We start from the raw sequence: 13,546 nt of genomic DNA, 5'->3' as shown, positions 1-13,546 counted from the left end.
AGAAGAGGATGCTGATAATCCATCATATGGGGCAGGAATGTATTAAAAAACTTTGGAAGCCATTTCCCGTAACTTTAAAATTTTCATCTTTGAGGAACATTTTCTCAAAAACTGCTAACAGTATATCAATGAAATTTATACACAATATTATTTACTTTTTTTCCTTCATTTCTATAAGAAATTGTAAAAAAAAATTGTATAATTCAAGAGTTATAGAAGAAAAAGTACAAAATTTTAGAGGAAAAAAAAGCGTCTGTTTAAAAAAATTCTAAAACAAAAACCAATAAATATTTCTTAACATGGCATTATAACTTTGTAGAGAAATATTCACAGAACACGTGGTCCAAATTTCAGAGCAATATGTTTAATGGTGTTAGAAAAAATGTTCCTTCTATTTGCTAAAATTAACATGAAGGAGATAGATCGTTCTGGCTCCCATTAAGGATGTTTGCATAGCTTATAATTTGTGATTGTGATGCAGTTGTAGCAGGTATGGTCACCAAAGTGTGGAGGGCAGCACAAATAAGCAGAAAAGTGTGATGATAGACAGCGTAATTTCTCAGGGAAGAACAAGAATAATTACCCTTTACAAACAATTTTCATTTTGAATATATCAAAATCAATAGCAATATGAAGTTAAAATAACAATAAATAATACAGGTGCAAGGAAAACTGTTGATACACGGTCAACTAACCATCTCAGATTGTGTACATTTTGTGTAACTAAGCATACTAAGTGAAGAATAACTTGGGTAGAAATACCTCTTCATAATACTGAGAACTGAGTAACTTATCTATCCTGCACACCACATACATGATCGCTTGCTGCCCCCCCCCCCCCCCCCCCCCAACCTTTACCCCCCCTGCGCGCGCGCGCACGCACACACACACACACACACACACACACACACACACACACACACACACACACAGAGAACTATAAACCTGTGAGTAGGTATATGTTGATTACAGAAGGGCAGTGGAGGAAGTGTTGAGTAAGAAGTAAGGGCCACACCAAAAACCCGTTTGAAACCTCTTTGTAAATCCTGTAAGAATCATGTTCATGTATTTAAGCTGTCAGGCACAAAAATTAATAATAGATTGAAAAATCAGCCAACCTGCTACAAATAAAGGTTTATTATCCCTTGACTATGTTTTCGATATTTGTAAAAATATCTTCTTCGGAAGTATTGGCCTCATTACATCACATGATGTGCCTTTGACAGTAAGCCTCAGTCTCTGACATAATGTACATGTAACTTATGCAAATATTTTATCTTGTGATCCCTGTTGCATCATGGGATGTAATAAGGCCAATACTTCTGAAGAAGATACTTTTACAAATATCGAAACCATGGTCAGAGGATAATAAACCTTTATTTGCAACTGGTTGGCTGATTTTTCAATGTATTTTGAATTACACAGTTGCTGTTTCACAGCCAGGTTTCAGATTTTTACAAAAATTAATGTCCTGAACATTATTATTATAGGATTCAATGTCAATTCCGGGATTAAGAGGAGGGGATGGATAGGGTGGGGATTATGTTAAAGATGTCTTCCACTTTTATATTCAGGAGTCTCCCTTTCTCAATGTTATTTCTATTATAGAATATTCTTGCAGTCCTCATTGTATTGTGTGCCAGATTTTAAAGTTTTTGTGCTGTCAGTTATAGTAAGTACATAATCATTTTTATATCAGAATTCTTAAATTTGTCATACATTGTGGATCTCACACCCCATCTTAGCCAGTTTGGCAGGTTTTAGAGAGACGTACAAAAATGAGAGGGGCAGTTAACAGAATAATAAACATGGTAAAGGAAATGTCTTCTGAAGCGTCAAGGCAGGAAAAGTAGATAGTGGAGAAACTTCTCAGCCTACCATTGAGGTGGTATGTATCCCTAGAACATGGACAATACTCAACGCAAAAAATCTAATGCAGTAGCCAGTCCAATATGGTGGGGTCATCATGTACGCCTTCTACTGTAGCCCCCTGACACTGCAGGGCTCACATGAATGATGCCTGAACTGTTACCTCCCCACATAAGCTGAAGAGTAGTGGTGTCATGGTGGACGCATAACAAATTAAAAGGATTCAACTTCACCATATAATGGCCTTGTAGAACTGCTCGGGATGCCTCAGCCTTCAGTTTCCATAGCCACACTGCGGGACAAGGGACACTTTAGGAAAAGAGGAATCAGACAGTTTGCTCAATATGTAGTTTACACTAGGAGACATGGTGATTCCTTCATGACAGTGAAACATATGGCTTTTATTGGGGAGGGGAGGACATCAGAGATAAGTTTGGCAAAGCAGCTGTTATAGAAAAAATGTGAAATAGATCCTTATTGATGAAAGCAGTAACTAAAACACAAGCTCAAACACTCTAAGCTTCTTCTAAGCATTACCCCTTATAAATGCCTGAATACAACCTCTGACAAAGTTTGGTGAATAGCCCTGTAACATTAACGTAGATGAACTATGAACTAGTTACCTTGTTGTCCATTGAAATAGTCACCTCCCATAACTATGCATTGCTGAGATCTGCGATACGTGGCCTAGAAACTTTGCAAAAAGTCTTCCTTTGAGATGGTGTTCAAAAGCCGTGTCACATTTCATTGGATGCCAGAAATATCGTCAAATCTCTTTCCTTTCAAAGCGAGTTTAAGTCAAGGGTATAGGGAGAAGTCTGGAGGGTTGAGATCTGGCGAGTACGGTGGATATTCAAGTTGCACCACCCTGTCTTTCGCCAGGAAATGTTTGACGATATTGGCTGTGTGTGGGCGAGCATTGTCATTAGCAAAAAACACGGAAACCTTGTTGTGGGTACTAGGGTCGTGCTCTGCATGGATGTTGCATGAAACTGGTCAAAATTTCAACTTATCGTGTTGTTCCCTGAGGTAGAAATTCCTTGTGGATAATGCCTTGAATATCAAAAAACGTGATGAGCATCGTTTTGATGCATGATTTTTCGGCTTTGACTTTTTTCCGACGAGGTGATTTCGGAGAACACCATTCCATGCTTTGCCATTTTGTTTCAGGGCTGTACCAGAGACACCAGGTTTCATCCTCAGTGACAATACGGTTCAAGAAATTGGGTGTAGCATCCACCATTTCTAACAAAATCCTGTGAAGCCTCTAAACGTGCATGCTTCTGACCGTCAGTCAAGTGATGTGGCACAATACAACACGTTTTCCTCTTCCCTAACTGCTGGGTAAGGATCTCTTGCACAGATTCACGGTTAATCTGCGGTTCATCCGCTGTCAAGCACACAGTTAATCGGTGGTTATTCATGATTAATGTCCTCACTTTCTCAATGTTTTCATCACTTTGGCAGTCACTGGTCATCTGCTACGGGGATTGTCAGAATCACTTTCCAGGCCTCCCCGAAAACAGGCGAACCACTCGTACACACACTTCATGGACAGTGCTTGATCCCCACAAACACATTCTAGCATTGTGTGCGTTTCTTTCAGTGTCTCGCCAAACTTAAAACAAAACTCTAAATTGATCCTTTGCTAGTTCATTTTCCTGTTCTCAGTTCAGAACCAACACACTAAACAACCACTTCATCCAACAGGTCTAACACGGAACACACATGATGCTCAACTGAACTATGATGGTGGCAGGTTGTCTTGACTTCAGACTTCTTGTCTGAAGTCAAGACTTACTTCCACCACCCACAAGATGCTTCTGAAGTTTCTGATAGGTCACATTGTCTTGCTGTACTTTGGAACATGTTTCTGCAAACAATGGCAAAACTCTGCACTGTGGTTGCTATTTGGAACTACCTTCACTGCGCACAAACTGCTTAGACCACCGCAAGTTTGCCTGACTTTCTTTAAAAAGGAAAGGTAGACACAGAAATATGACATTTGATCATCTGTCGTACTTCAAAGGCTGGAAAAAAATTGGGAGCAACACAACCTATACTGTGTCACTGGATTTCCTTCTGATGCAGCCATGATTTTTCCATCCATGTACAATGTTGCTGGAGTGGGACAGCCCCTGGTACATCCTGTATTTTAACTGACTCACACAAATAAGTCAGTGGGAGAAAGGAGTAAGAGCATTGGACTTTAAACAGCCCAATTATCCTCCTATTCAAATGCACACCCAACAGGTCCCCACAAGAACTAAAATCATCTAAAGAAACAGGAGAAAAAGACGAGACACAAATTAAAAACTTCCCTTGATTGCACTGCCAAAGTTGAATCTTCTTCCTGCAGAATGACTAGTGTAGCTGTAGGTAATAATTACACCATTGGTACAGGAAGTCGGGGAAGGAATAGTGGCTTAAACAAAACCCTTTTAACTTCTGCTGCCCTTAAACTTCCTCCTTTAATGATGATACACTCCTGGAAATGGAAAAAAGAACACATTGACACCGGTGTGTCAGACCCACCATACTTGCTCCGGACACTGCGAGAGGGCTGTACAAGCAATGATCACACGCACGGCACAGCGGACACACCAGGAACCGCAGTGTTGGCCGTCGAATGGCGCTAGCTGCGCAGCATTTGTGCACCACCGCCGTCAGTGTCAGCCAGTTTGCCGTGGCATACGGAGCTCCATCGCAGTCTTTAACACTGGTAGCATGCCGCGACAGCGTGGACGTGAACCGTATGTGCAGTTGACGGACTTTGAGCGAGGACGTATAGTGGGCATGCGGGAGGCCGGGTGGACGTACCGCCGAATTGCTCAACACGTGGGGCGTGAGGTCTCCACAGTACATCGATGTTGTCGCCAGTGGTCGGCGGAAGGTGCACGTGCCCGTCGACCTGGGACCGGACCGCAGCGACGCACGGATGCACGCCAAGACCGTAGGATCCTACGCAGTGCCGTAGGGGACCGCACCGCCACTTCCCAGCAAATTAGGGACACTGTTGCTCCTGGGGTATCGGCGAGGACCATTCGCAACCGTCTCCATGAAGCTGGGCTACGGTCCCGCACACCGTTAGGCCGTCTTCCGCTCACGCCCCAACATCGTGCAGCCTGCCTCCAGTGGTGTCGCGTCAGGCGTGAATGGAGGGACGAATGGAGACATGTCGTCTTCAGCGATGAGAGTCGCTTCTGCCTTGGTGCCAATGATGGTCGTATGCGTGTTTGGCGCCGTGCAGGTGAGCGCCACAATCAGGACTGCATACGACCGAGGCACACAGGGCCAACACCCGGCATCATGGTGTGGGGAGCGATCTCCTACACTGGCCGTACACCACTGGTGATCGTCGAGGGGACACTGAATAGTGCACGGTACATCCAAACCGTCATCGAACCCATCGTTCTACCATTCCTAGACCGGCAAGGGAACTTGGTGTTCCAACAGGACAATGCACGTCCACATGTATCCCGTGCCACCCAACGTGCTCTAGAAGGTGTAAGTCAACTACCCTGGCCAGCAAGATCTCCGGATCTGTCCCCCATTGAGCATGTGTGGGACTGGATGAAGCGTCGTCTCACGCGGTCTGCACGTCCAGCACGAACGCTGGTCCAACTGAGGCGCCAGGTGGAAATGGCATGGCAAGCCGTTCCACAGGACTACATCCAGCATCTCTACGATCGTCTCCATGGGAGAATAGCAGCCTGCATTGCTGCGAAAGGTGGATATACACTGTACTAGTGCCGACATTGTGCATGCTCTGTTGCCTGTGTCTATGTGCCTGTGGTTCTGTCAGTGTGATCATGTGATGTATCTGACCCCAGGAATGTGTCAATAAAGTTTCCCCTTCCTGGGACAATGAATTCACGGTGTTCTTATTTCAATTTCCAGGAGTGTAGAATGAAATTGTAATGACTATTACAGTCTCCTTGCTGAACTTAGTTCAGTTCATACTCTTATTTTCATCCATATGTGTTTAACTGCAAAAATCATGGTGATTGGAAGTCAGCTGCCTACAGTGAGAAACTATCATGTTTTAGTAACAGTCAAACTAAGGCAATGAGGGATTCAGGAGGCATTTGCACATTGTTACTTTCAGTGAGCAGGTACTTCTGAACACCATACTCGAGGCTGTAGCTGTTGAAATCCAACTGTGTACACTAGTAATCATTTGAAATTTACAACTCCTGCTAGACAGAGCTGCCCTCCTACCAGGAGATGGAAGAATTGTTACACCATTTAAATGGTGTGCCCGTCAGTGATTTGCCTGACAGTGACCGTAACCAGTTATGTTATCAGTACTGTATTCAGTGCCCATTGGCATTCTACCAAGATGGTCCCTGTGAAAAGTCAGTTGGGAAACTTACTCCTCTAAAGCTTATGTCACATAATCCCAAGGAAAGGACATTGACAAGAGACAGAGCAGGAGGCAATGAATCTGATTACCCATACCACACACAATTTGATAACTTACTCTCACAAAGAAGGGAAAGCAGAAAGATGGAAGGAGTATATAGAGGGTCTATACAAGGGCGATGTACTTGAGGACAATATTATGGAAATGGAAGAGGATGTAGATGAAGATGAAATGGGAGATATGATACTGCGTGAAGAGTTTGACAGAGCACTGAAAGACCTGAGTCGAAACAAGGCCCCCGGAGTAGACAATATTCCATTGGAACTACTGACGGCCGTGGGAGAGCCAGTCCTGACAAAACTCTACCATCTGGTGAGCAAGATGTATGAAACAGGCGAAATACCCTCAGACTTCAAGAAGAATATAATAATTCCAATCCCAAAGAAAGCAGGTGTTGACAGATGTGAAAATTACCGAACTATCAGCTTAATAAGTCACAGCTGCAAAATACTAACACGAATTCTTTACAGACGAATGGAAAAACTAGTAGAAGCCAACCTCGGGGAAGATCAGTTTGGATTCCGTAGAAACACTGGAACACGTGAGGCAATACTGACCTTAAGACTTATATTAGAAGAAAGATTAAGGAAAGGCAAACCTACGTTTCTAGCATTTGTAGACTTAGAGAAAGCTTTTGACAATGTTGACTGGAATACTCTCTTTCAAATTCTAAAGGTGGCAGGGGCAAAATACAGGGAGCGAAAGGCTATTTACAATTTGTACAGAAACCAGATGGCAGTTATTAGAGTCGAGGGACATGAAAGGGAAGCAGTGGTTGGGAAGGGAGTAAGACAGGGTTGTAGCCTCTCCCCGATGTTGTTCAATCTGTATATTGAGCAAGCAGTAAAGGAAACAAAAGAAAAATTCGGAGTAGGTATTAAAATTCATGGAGAAGAAATAAAAACTTTGAGGTTCGCCGATGACATTGTAATTCTGTCAGAGACAGCAAAGGACTTGGAAGAGCAGTTGAATGGAATGGACAGTGTCTTGAAAGGAGGATATAAGATGAACATCAACAAAAGCAAAACAAGGATAATGAAATGTAGTCTAATTAAGTTGGGTGATGCTGAGGGAATTAGATTAGGAAATGAGACACTTAAAGTAGTAAAGGAGTTTTGCTATTTGGGGAGCAAAATAACTGATGATGGTCGAAGTAGAGAGGATATAAAATGTAGGCTGGCTATGGCAAGGAAAGCGTTTCTGAAGACGAGAAATTTGTTAACATCCAGTATTGATTTAAGTGTCAGGAAGTCATTTCTGAAAGTATTCGTATGGAGTGTAGCCATGTATGGAAGTGAAACATGGACGATAAATAGTTTGGACAAGAAGAGAATAGAAGCTTTCGAAATGTGGTGCTACAGAAGAATGCTGAAGATTAGATGGGTAGATCACATAACTAATGAGGAAGTATTGAATAGGATTGGGGAGAAGAGAAGTTTGTGGCACAACTTGACTAGAAGAAGGGATCGGTTGGTAGGACATGTTCTGAGGCATCAAGGGATCACCAATTTAGTATTGGAGGGCAGCGTGGAGGGTAAAAATCGTAGAGGGAGACCAAGAGATGAATACACTAAGCAGATTCAGAAGGATGTAGGTTGCAGTAGGTACTGGGAGATGAAAAAGCTTGCACAGGATAGAGTAGCATGGAGAGCTGCATCAAACCAGTCTCAGGACTGAAGACCACAACAACAACAACTCTCACAAAATAGCTGTGGCCAACGGAAACAGGTAAAAAGCATAACGACAACGAAGGAGTCATTCCTCTGCTGACAATGTAATTATGTAGAAAAGACCATGAGCAAAATCACATTATTTAATTAATGTGAAGCGGTACTGCTGGGGAACGATATGTTGTTTCAGTGAAGGCATATACAGCAGATGCCTAAGTGTAAGCTGAACTGTGATGAATCAATTCCCAAATGGAATAGTTATAGTTTTAGACTGAGAGTAATTCATACCAATTGTTATGACATAGCCAAATTCCTGATGATGTGCAGTGCTAAAATATCAGCTTAAAACAATTGTCACCTAGATTTTGCTCACTCAATGTAGAATTTAAACAGAACATAATGTTCTCAACACATACAGACCTATAATGCCCTTTCTACAGATTGAGAATTCAGTAATTCACTAACACAGTACAAAGATACTGGTACCTGCCCAGACCCAGATATCGTACACAAGCCAATGATTCGCCACCTTAGTGACTATTATAACAAACTAACTATCCTCATGTCCTTAAAAATATTTGGCAAGGGCCGGAGCCTCCAGTAATCAACATGTACAGAAAAAAACGGTGTTTCACATGTTTCAATCTTGAGATCTACCCTCTTCGCAGTTGCCAAAAATGGAATTGCTGCCATTGCAGGATGAAATTTATTTTCAACTGTGTATCTTCACAAACATTTGTCTACACTATAGTTCCAAGTCATTGTGCTCAACAGATCATTATAACATCTTTAGGTGCTGTCCAGAAGACATGGATACGCTTATCAGGTAATGAACTTTTTCAGAGTTCAGTCCACCCACCCACAACCTAGATTATAACTTGATAACCGATGGTTAGAAGTGGTAAACTACTTAAGCTTTTTATGACTGCTGTTCTCGTGTAAACTTACATGGGTACTGCACATAAAGCAGCTCAAGACAATTCATATGCAGAAGTTAAACGGTCTTAGCTTCCTCAGAAAGACTCTTATAAATTTTTAGCAGCCATTGATTTTAGCCCAATTAGACTAAGGATGTGCTATTTATGGGTCAGCAGCACCTTCTGTTTCAGTCCTACTAGACCCTGAGCACCACAGCACAGTCCACCTTGTAATTGGAACATTCTGCACGAGCCCTTTTGATGGTCTCCTTGTTCAAGCAGATATCCCAATTGTAAAGGTATGCCACCAACAACTGTTAGTTGAGAATATGGTTAAGATGTACTGTAGGCCAAAAATCACTGTTACACGATGTTTTTTGAGAACCTCAACATCTATCTTCTTATGAATTGTTTGGAAAAAGGGAGAATAGCAGCAGTTAGGTTAAAAGATGTGAACTGAGAACTGTTTTTTCTCATTGTAACTTGCTTGCTAACTGCATGTGGAGCTTCACACATGATATATTCCATGACCTGTGATATTTATGTATCTCTGGTGTGACATCAGTGTTCACACACACACTAATATTCATCACCACAGGCTCTATTTGGTCCTCCACGATGAGCATCTTTACTCTGATATATAGGGTGCATCATGTACAAAACATAACTCACCTTTTATTTTATCAGTGGTTTTAGATATTGAAATCAGGTTTTTAGCAAGTAATAGTACACCGAAGGGCACTTTTTTTGTATGTAATAAAGAATCTTAATGTCTTAACTCTGGTATCGATCAAGATATGGAAGCAAGTATGATGTGACATACTTTCTTTAACAACACCCAAAAGTGCTTGAAAAGATGAGTGCAGTGATATTGATATAGTGCTGATTACTTTTGAGCCTGAAACTCTTTGCAGAAGAATCCAAAAAATATTCTGAAATTGAAAAGCAAGCCGGCCAAAATTGGCTATTGCACTGTAAACACACTCGTGCCAGGCTATGTCTTCATATGAAGTGTTTCAACTGTTTACTTGTCTCCACTGCAGAACTAGCAGGCGCTGTGTTGTCTACTGGCAGGTCATTTGTGCTTCAACATTTCTTACATGCAGACAGGTATACTAATGAGGGGAAATGCTATTTTTATATGACGAATGTCAAACAAATGTTGTTGAAATGGCAATGGAAGCTAGTATATGCCATTGTTTCACAAGCAAAAACCGTAGCTGACTTTGTATCTTATGTCGTATAAGAAATGAGTTTTATCATAGTAGCATAGGCCTGTCTTGCTGCGTGTAACTACTGAGTCTGGCTTGAGGGCCCTGTTTGGTGCAGTAGCCAACTCTGACCACGTTGCTTCCCAGTTTTAGGGCGTTTCTCGGACCCCCCCCCCCCCCCCCCCCCCCAAGACGTTTCAACAGAAGTATTAACGAGCGCTATATCACTGTACCTGGTGTGGAAGCATGAAACTGGAATTTCCCTATAGATGCTGCTAGCTGTCAGTGTAAGTCCCATGACCCACGTATGCAGCACCATCTGCTTCCTGTAATGGCTGATGACACTGTCAAAACACAGTAACCCAAATACCATACAACGGTATCTGTTTCAAACCTGTGAACATGTCCATTTTGTGCCTATGAAATACGATTTGTGGACAGCATTGGTTTTCTGTTGTTATTTGAAGAAAACTGTTGCAGAATCACATCAAATGCATGTCAAAGCTTTCAGTGAACATGCTTTTGGGAAAACACAGTGTTTTGAGTGGTTAAAAAAATTCAGATGTGATTTATTTTGACGTGAGAAATGATGGGAAATCACTGAAAAAGTTCGAAGACAATGAATTGCAGGCCTTATTGGATGAAGATGATGATACGTAAACCCAGCAGGAACTTGCAGAACAATTGAATGTGACACAGAAAGCAGTTTCTCTTCTGTTGAAAGCTGTGGGAAAGGTGCAGAAAGTGGGGAAATGGGTTCTGCATGAACTGAATGAAAGACAGCAAGCAAATCTAAAGATCATTTGTGAACTGCTGTTCGCTTGATACGAAAGAAAGTCATTTCTGTATTGAATAGTGACAGGTGATTAAAAATGGAAATATTTTGGGAATCCCAAGCATTGTAAATCGTGGGTGAATCCAGGCAGACCATCGACATCTACTGCAAGACGCTGGAAAGTAGAGAGTGCTCTGTGTTTGGTGGGATCAGAAGGTTGTCATCTATTATGAGCTGCTAAAACCTGGTGAAACTGTTAACACTGATCGCTACCAACAGCAAGTGATCCATTTAAATAGAGCATTATGTGAAAAACAAACGGAATGTGGAAAAAGACGACACAAAGTCATATTGCTCCATGATAGCACCACATCACACACAGCAAAATGGATCAGGGAAACGAAAGAGGCATTCAGTTGATAAATACTAGGGCATGCGGCTTATTCTCCAGACTTGACTCCGTGTGGTTACCATCTGTTTGCATCACTGGGGTGTGTTCTTGCTGAACAATGCTGCAATTTGTATGAAAATGGCTCGCTGATGGGTTCACTTCAAAAGAACTACTTTTTTTTTGAAATGGCATTCATAGCCTGCCAGAGAGGTGGGAGAAATGTATAAACAGCAATGGAGATAATATTGTTTATGAGTTTCAAACAACCAGACGTGTAATTATGACAACCAAATTCTGGTTTCATACTTCTACACCTGGTAATCGTATTTCCAGAAGTTTTTGTATGCAATCACGAAAAGTATATGGTTCCATTGAAAATGCCGTATGTGTTTTAATATCTCAGTTGGTGCCAGAGTTCAGAGCATTATCCATACAGAACATTACATGCCCCTCAGCATAATCAATTGCAGAAAACTTAATTTTGATATCTGGAAACATACAGGAAATAAAATGGGTGTTATGTCTTATTGCCTCATCCGGTACACATGTTGTCTCCTCAGTTGCAGGAATTGGATACAAGGTAGACTTTTATACTACAAACACAAAGACATACAATTGCATGGGTAAAGTTTACACAATTTTGTTTACAGTGTTCCATGTAACCAACGTGGCAAAAGCTGTAACAGAAAATACTTATGTTTCTCTATTGAACTGTCTGTTGTACATCTAACTGTATAATGTTCTTGGCTTACTGATTTGTAGCTTCTGGTATAGTGATGATTGCGAGCAAGTATGACTATCTCGATGCTGTGTCTTCCCCCATCTGCCTCCCCCCCCCCCCCCTCCCCAGTATTCCACATGCACAAACTAATGAGGCATGGATGAATGCCTTTTGCTATGTTGGGAGTGTGGCCTTTAGCAGTCACTGCTGTTTGCATACTTAGTGCCACCTGTCAATCTCACAGCGAGTGATGGAGATTCTGCACCCAGCAAAGTGTCGTATGGCAGCAAGCCTGAAGTTACTATATCCAGCTGATGTTGGTGTGACACGATGACAGCATTATGTGTGGTTGACATTAACACTGTTGATCTTGTAATACCAATGGCTCCATAAATAATGAGAAAGTAGGCTGTACATTTTTCAACAAAAATGTTTATGAAAAAGTTTCTCATTCTACTGTATGCAGCATGTACACAGTGGAGTTAATAGCAGTACACAGAGCTCTCACACATGTAAGGCCTCAACCTATCACAGATATTCTCCTGTGCAGTAACCTCCACAGTAGTTTGAAGGGGACAAAATTACTCACCGACTTACCCTGTGGCGCCCAGCTTTCAAGAACTTTTGTGAGACCTTTACAATAAAAGAGGTACAGTCTTATGTTAAAAGATTTAACACAATACAGATAGTATCAAAGTTAGAAACTGTGCACATTTTTTGAGGAGCATAACTCATGGTGTGCAAATTGCCCACACTATTCATTCAGTATTTGAGAATGAGAGCACTTAACAGCTTTCAAGAAGCTTTACATGTAATTTTAAAGCTTTTTGAAAGTTTTTCTCAGTAACACCCTCCCCACCCCACCCCCTCCAACTGCAAAATGATGAAAGAAAAAAAAAGTTCATTGCTTACTATGTTTTTGCTGTTCATGCAGTAAAACTACAGCATCAGGCATGACATTTTATTTTATGACTTGTTTACCACTATCTCTATTCACAACACATTTTCAGAAAGTATCCACATATAACACTGAATTGCAACAGATCCTGTCTGACAGTGTAACAAAAGCAGCTTGTGTTTCAATCTTCCTAAGGGAAAATGAGTATTTCCATTTGATGTAAAGAATCCACTTTAGTAGATGACTCACGGGGTGGAGTGGGGAGGTGACACATCCTCCACTTGTTTTGCAGGGGGGGGGGGGGGGGGAGGCACATCTGAAGTCCAAATCTCTCTCCCACCCTCTCCTATACAGGAAATCTATTTTGTTTGATCTTATCACTCACATTGTACTGATGACTTCTTTTTTTAATGATATTCTCTCCTAGTGTCAGTGCAAATGGAGAGACAGAAAGGGGGTTTCGGGATGCGTCTCTTATTCTGGAAAAACATTGTGCTGCACAGTCCCTCTCACCGCTATACCTCCACCTGGGCGTGTTCTACATCATCTTTTATTGATTCTGTTCACTGTTCTCCATAAGTCATTTCTTGCAAAAGCAGCACTCTGTTCACATTCCTCGCAAATCTCTTCTGTTGGCCTATTATTATGAGAGCCCTTGAAAACCTCAT

General features: G+C 41.7%; 1 protein-coding gene across 4 annotated transcripts in view; it reads left to right on the top strand.

The window, feature by feature from the left end:
• LOC124774943 (GMP synthase [glutamine-hydrolyzing]) overlaps positions 1 to 13,546 on the top strand; it is a 181,746-nt gene that overhangs the window by 21,258 nt on the left and 146,942 nt on the right. The window contains exon 2 of one of the 4 annotated variants that reach the window (XM_047249645.1): positions 3,040 to 3,213. The exons of 2 other annotated variants lie outside the window; for them this stretch is intronic. The gene's annotated coding sequence lies outside the window, so the exon portion shown is untranslated. Of the gene's footprint in view, positions 1 to 3,039; positions 3,214 to 9,074; positions 9,182 to 13,546 lie in introns of all 4 variants that reach the window. One more of the 4 variants, XM_047249646.1, reaches the window with a different exon arrangement.

Source organism: Schistocerca piceifrons, chromosome 2 (genome assembly GCF_021461385.2).
Source record: "Schistocerca piceifrons isolate TAMUIC-IGC-003096 chromosome 2, iqSchPice1.1, whole genome shotgun sequence".
NCBI lineage: Eukaryota > Metazoa > Arthropoda > Insecta > Orthoptera > Acrididae > Schistocerca > Schistocerca piceifrons.
The sequence above is the reverse complement of the archived record's forward strand: the minus strand, read 5'-3'. Positions and strand labels throughout refer to the sequence as shown.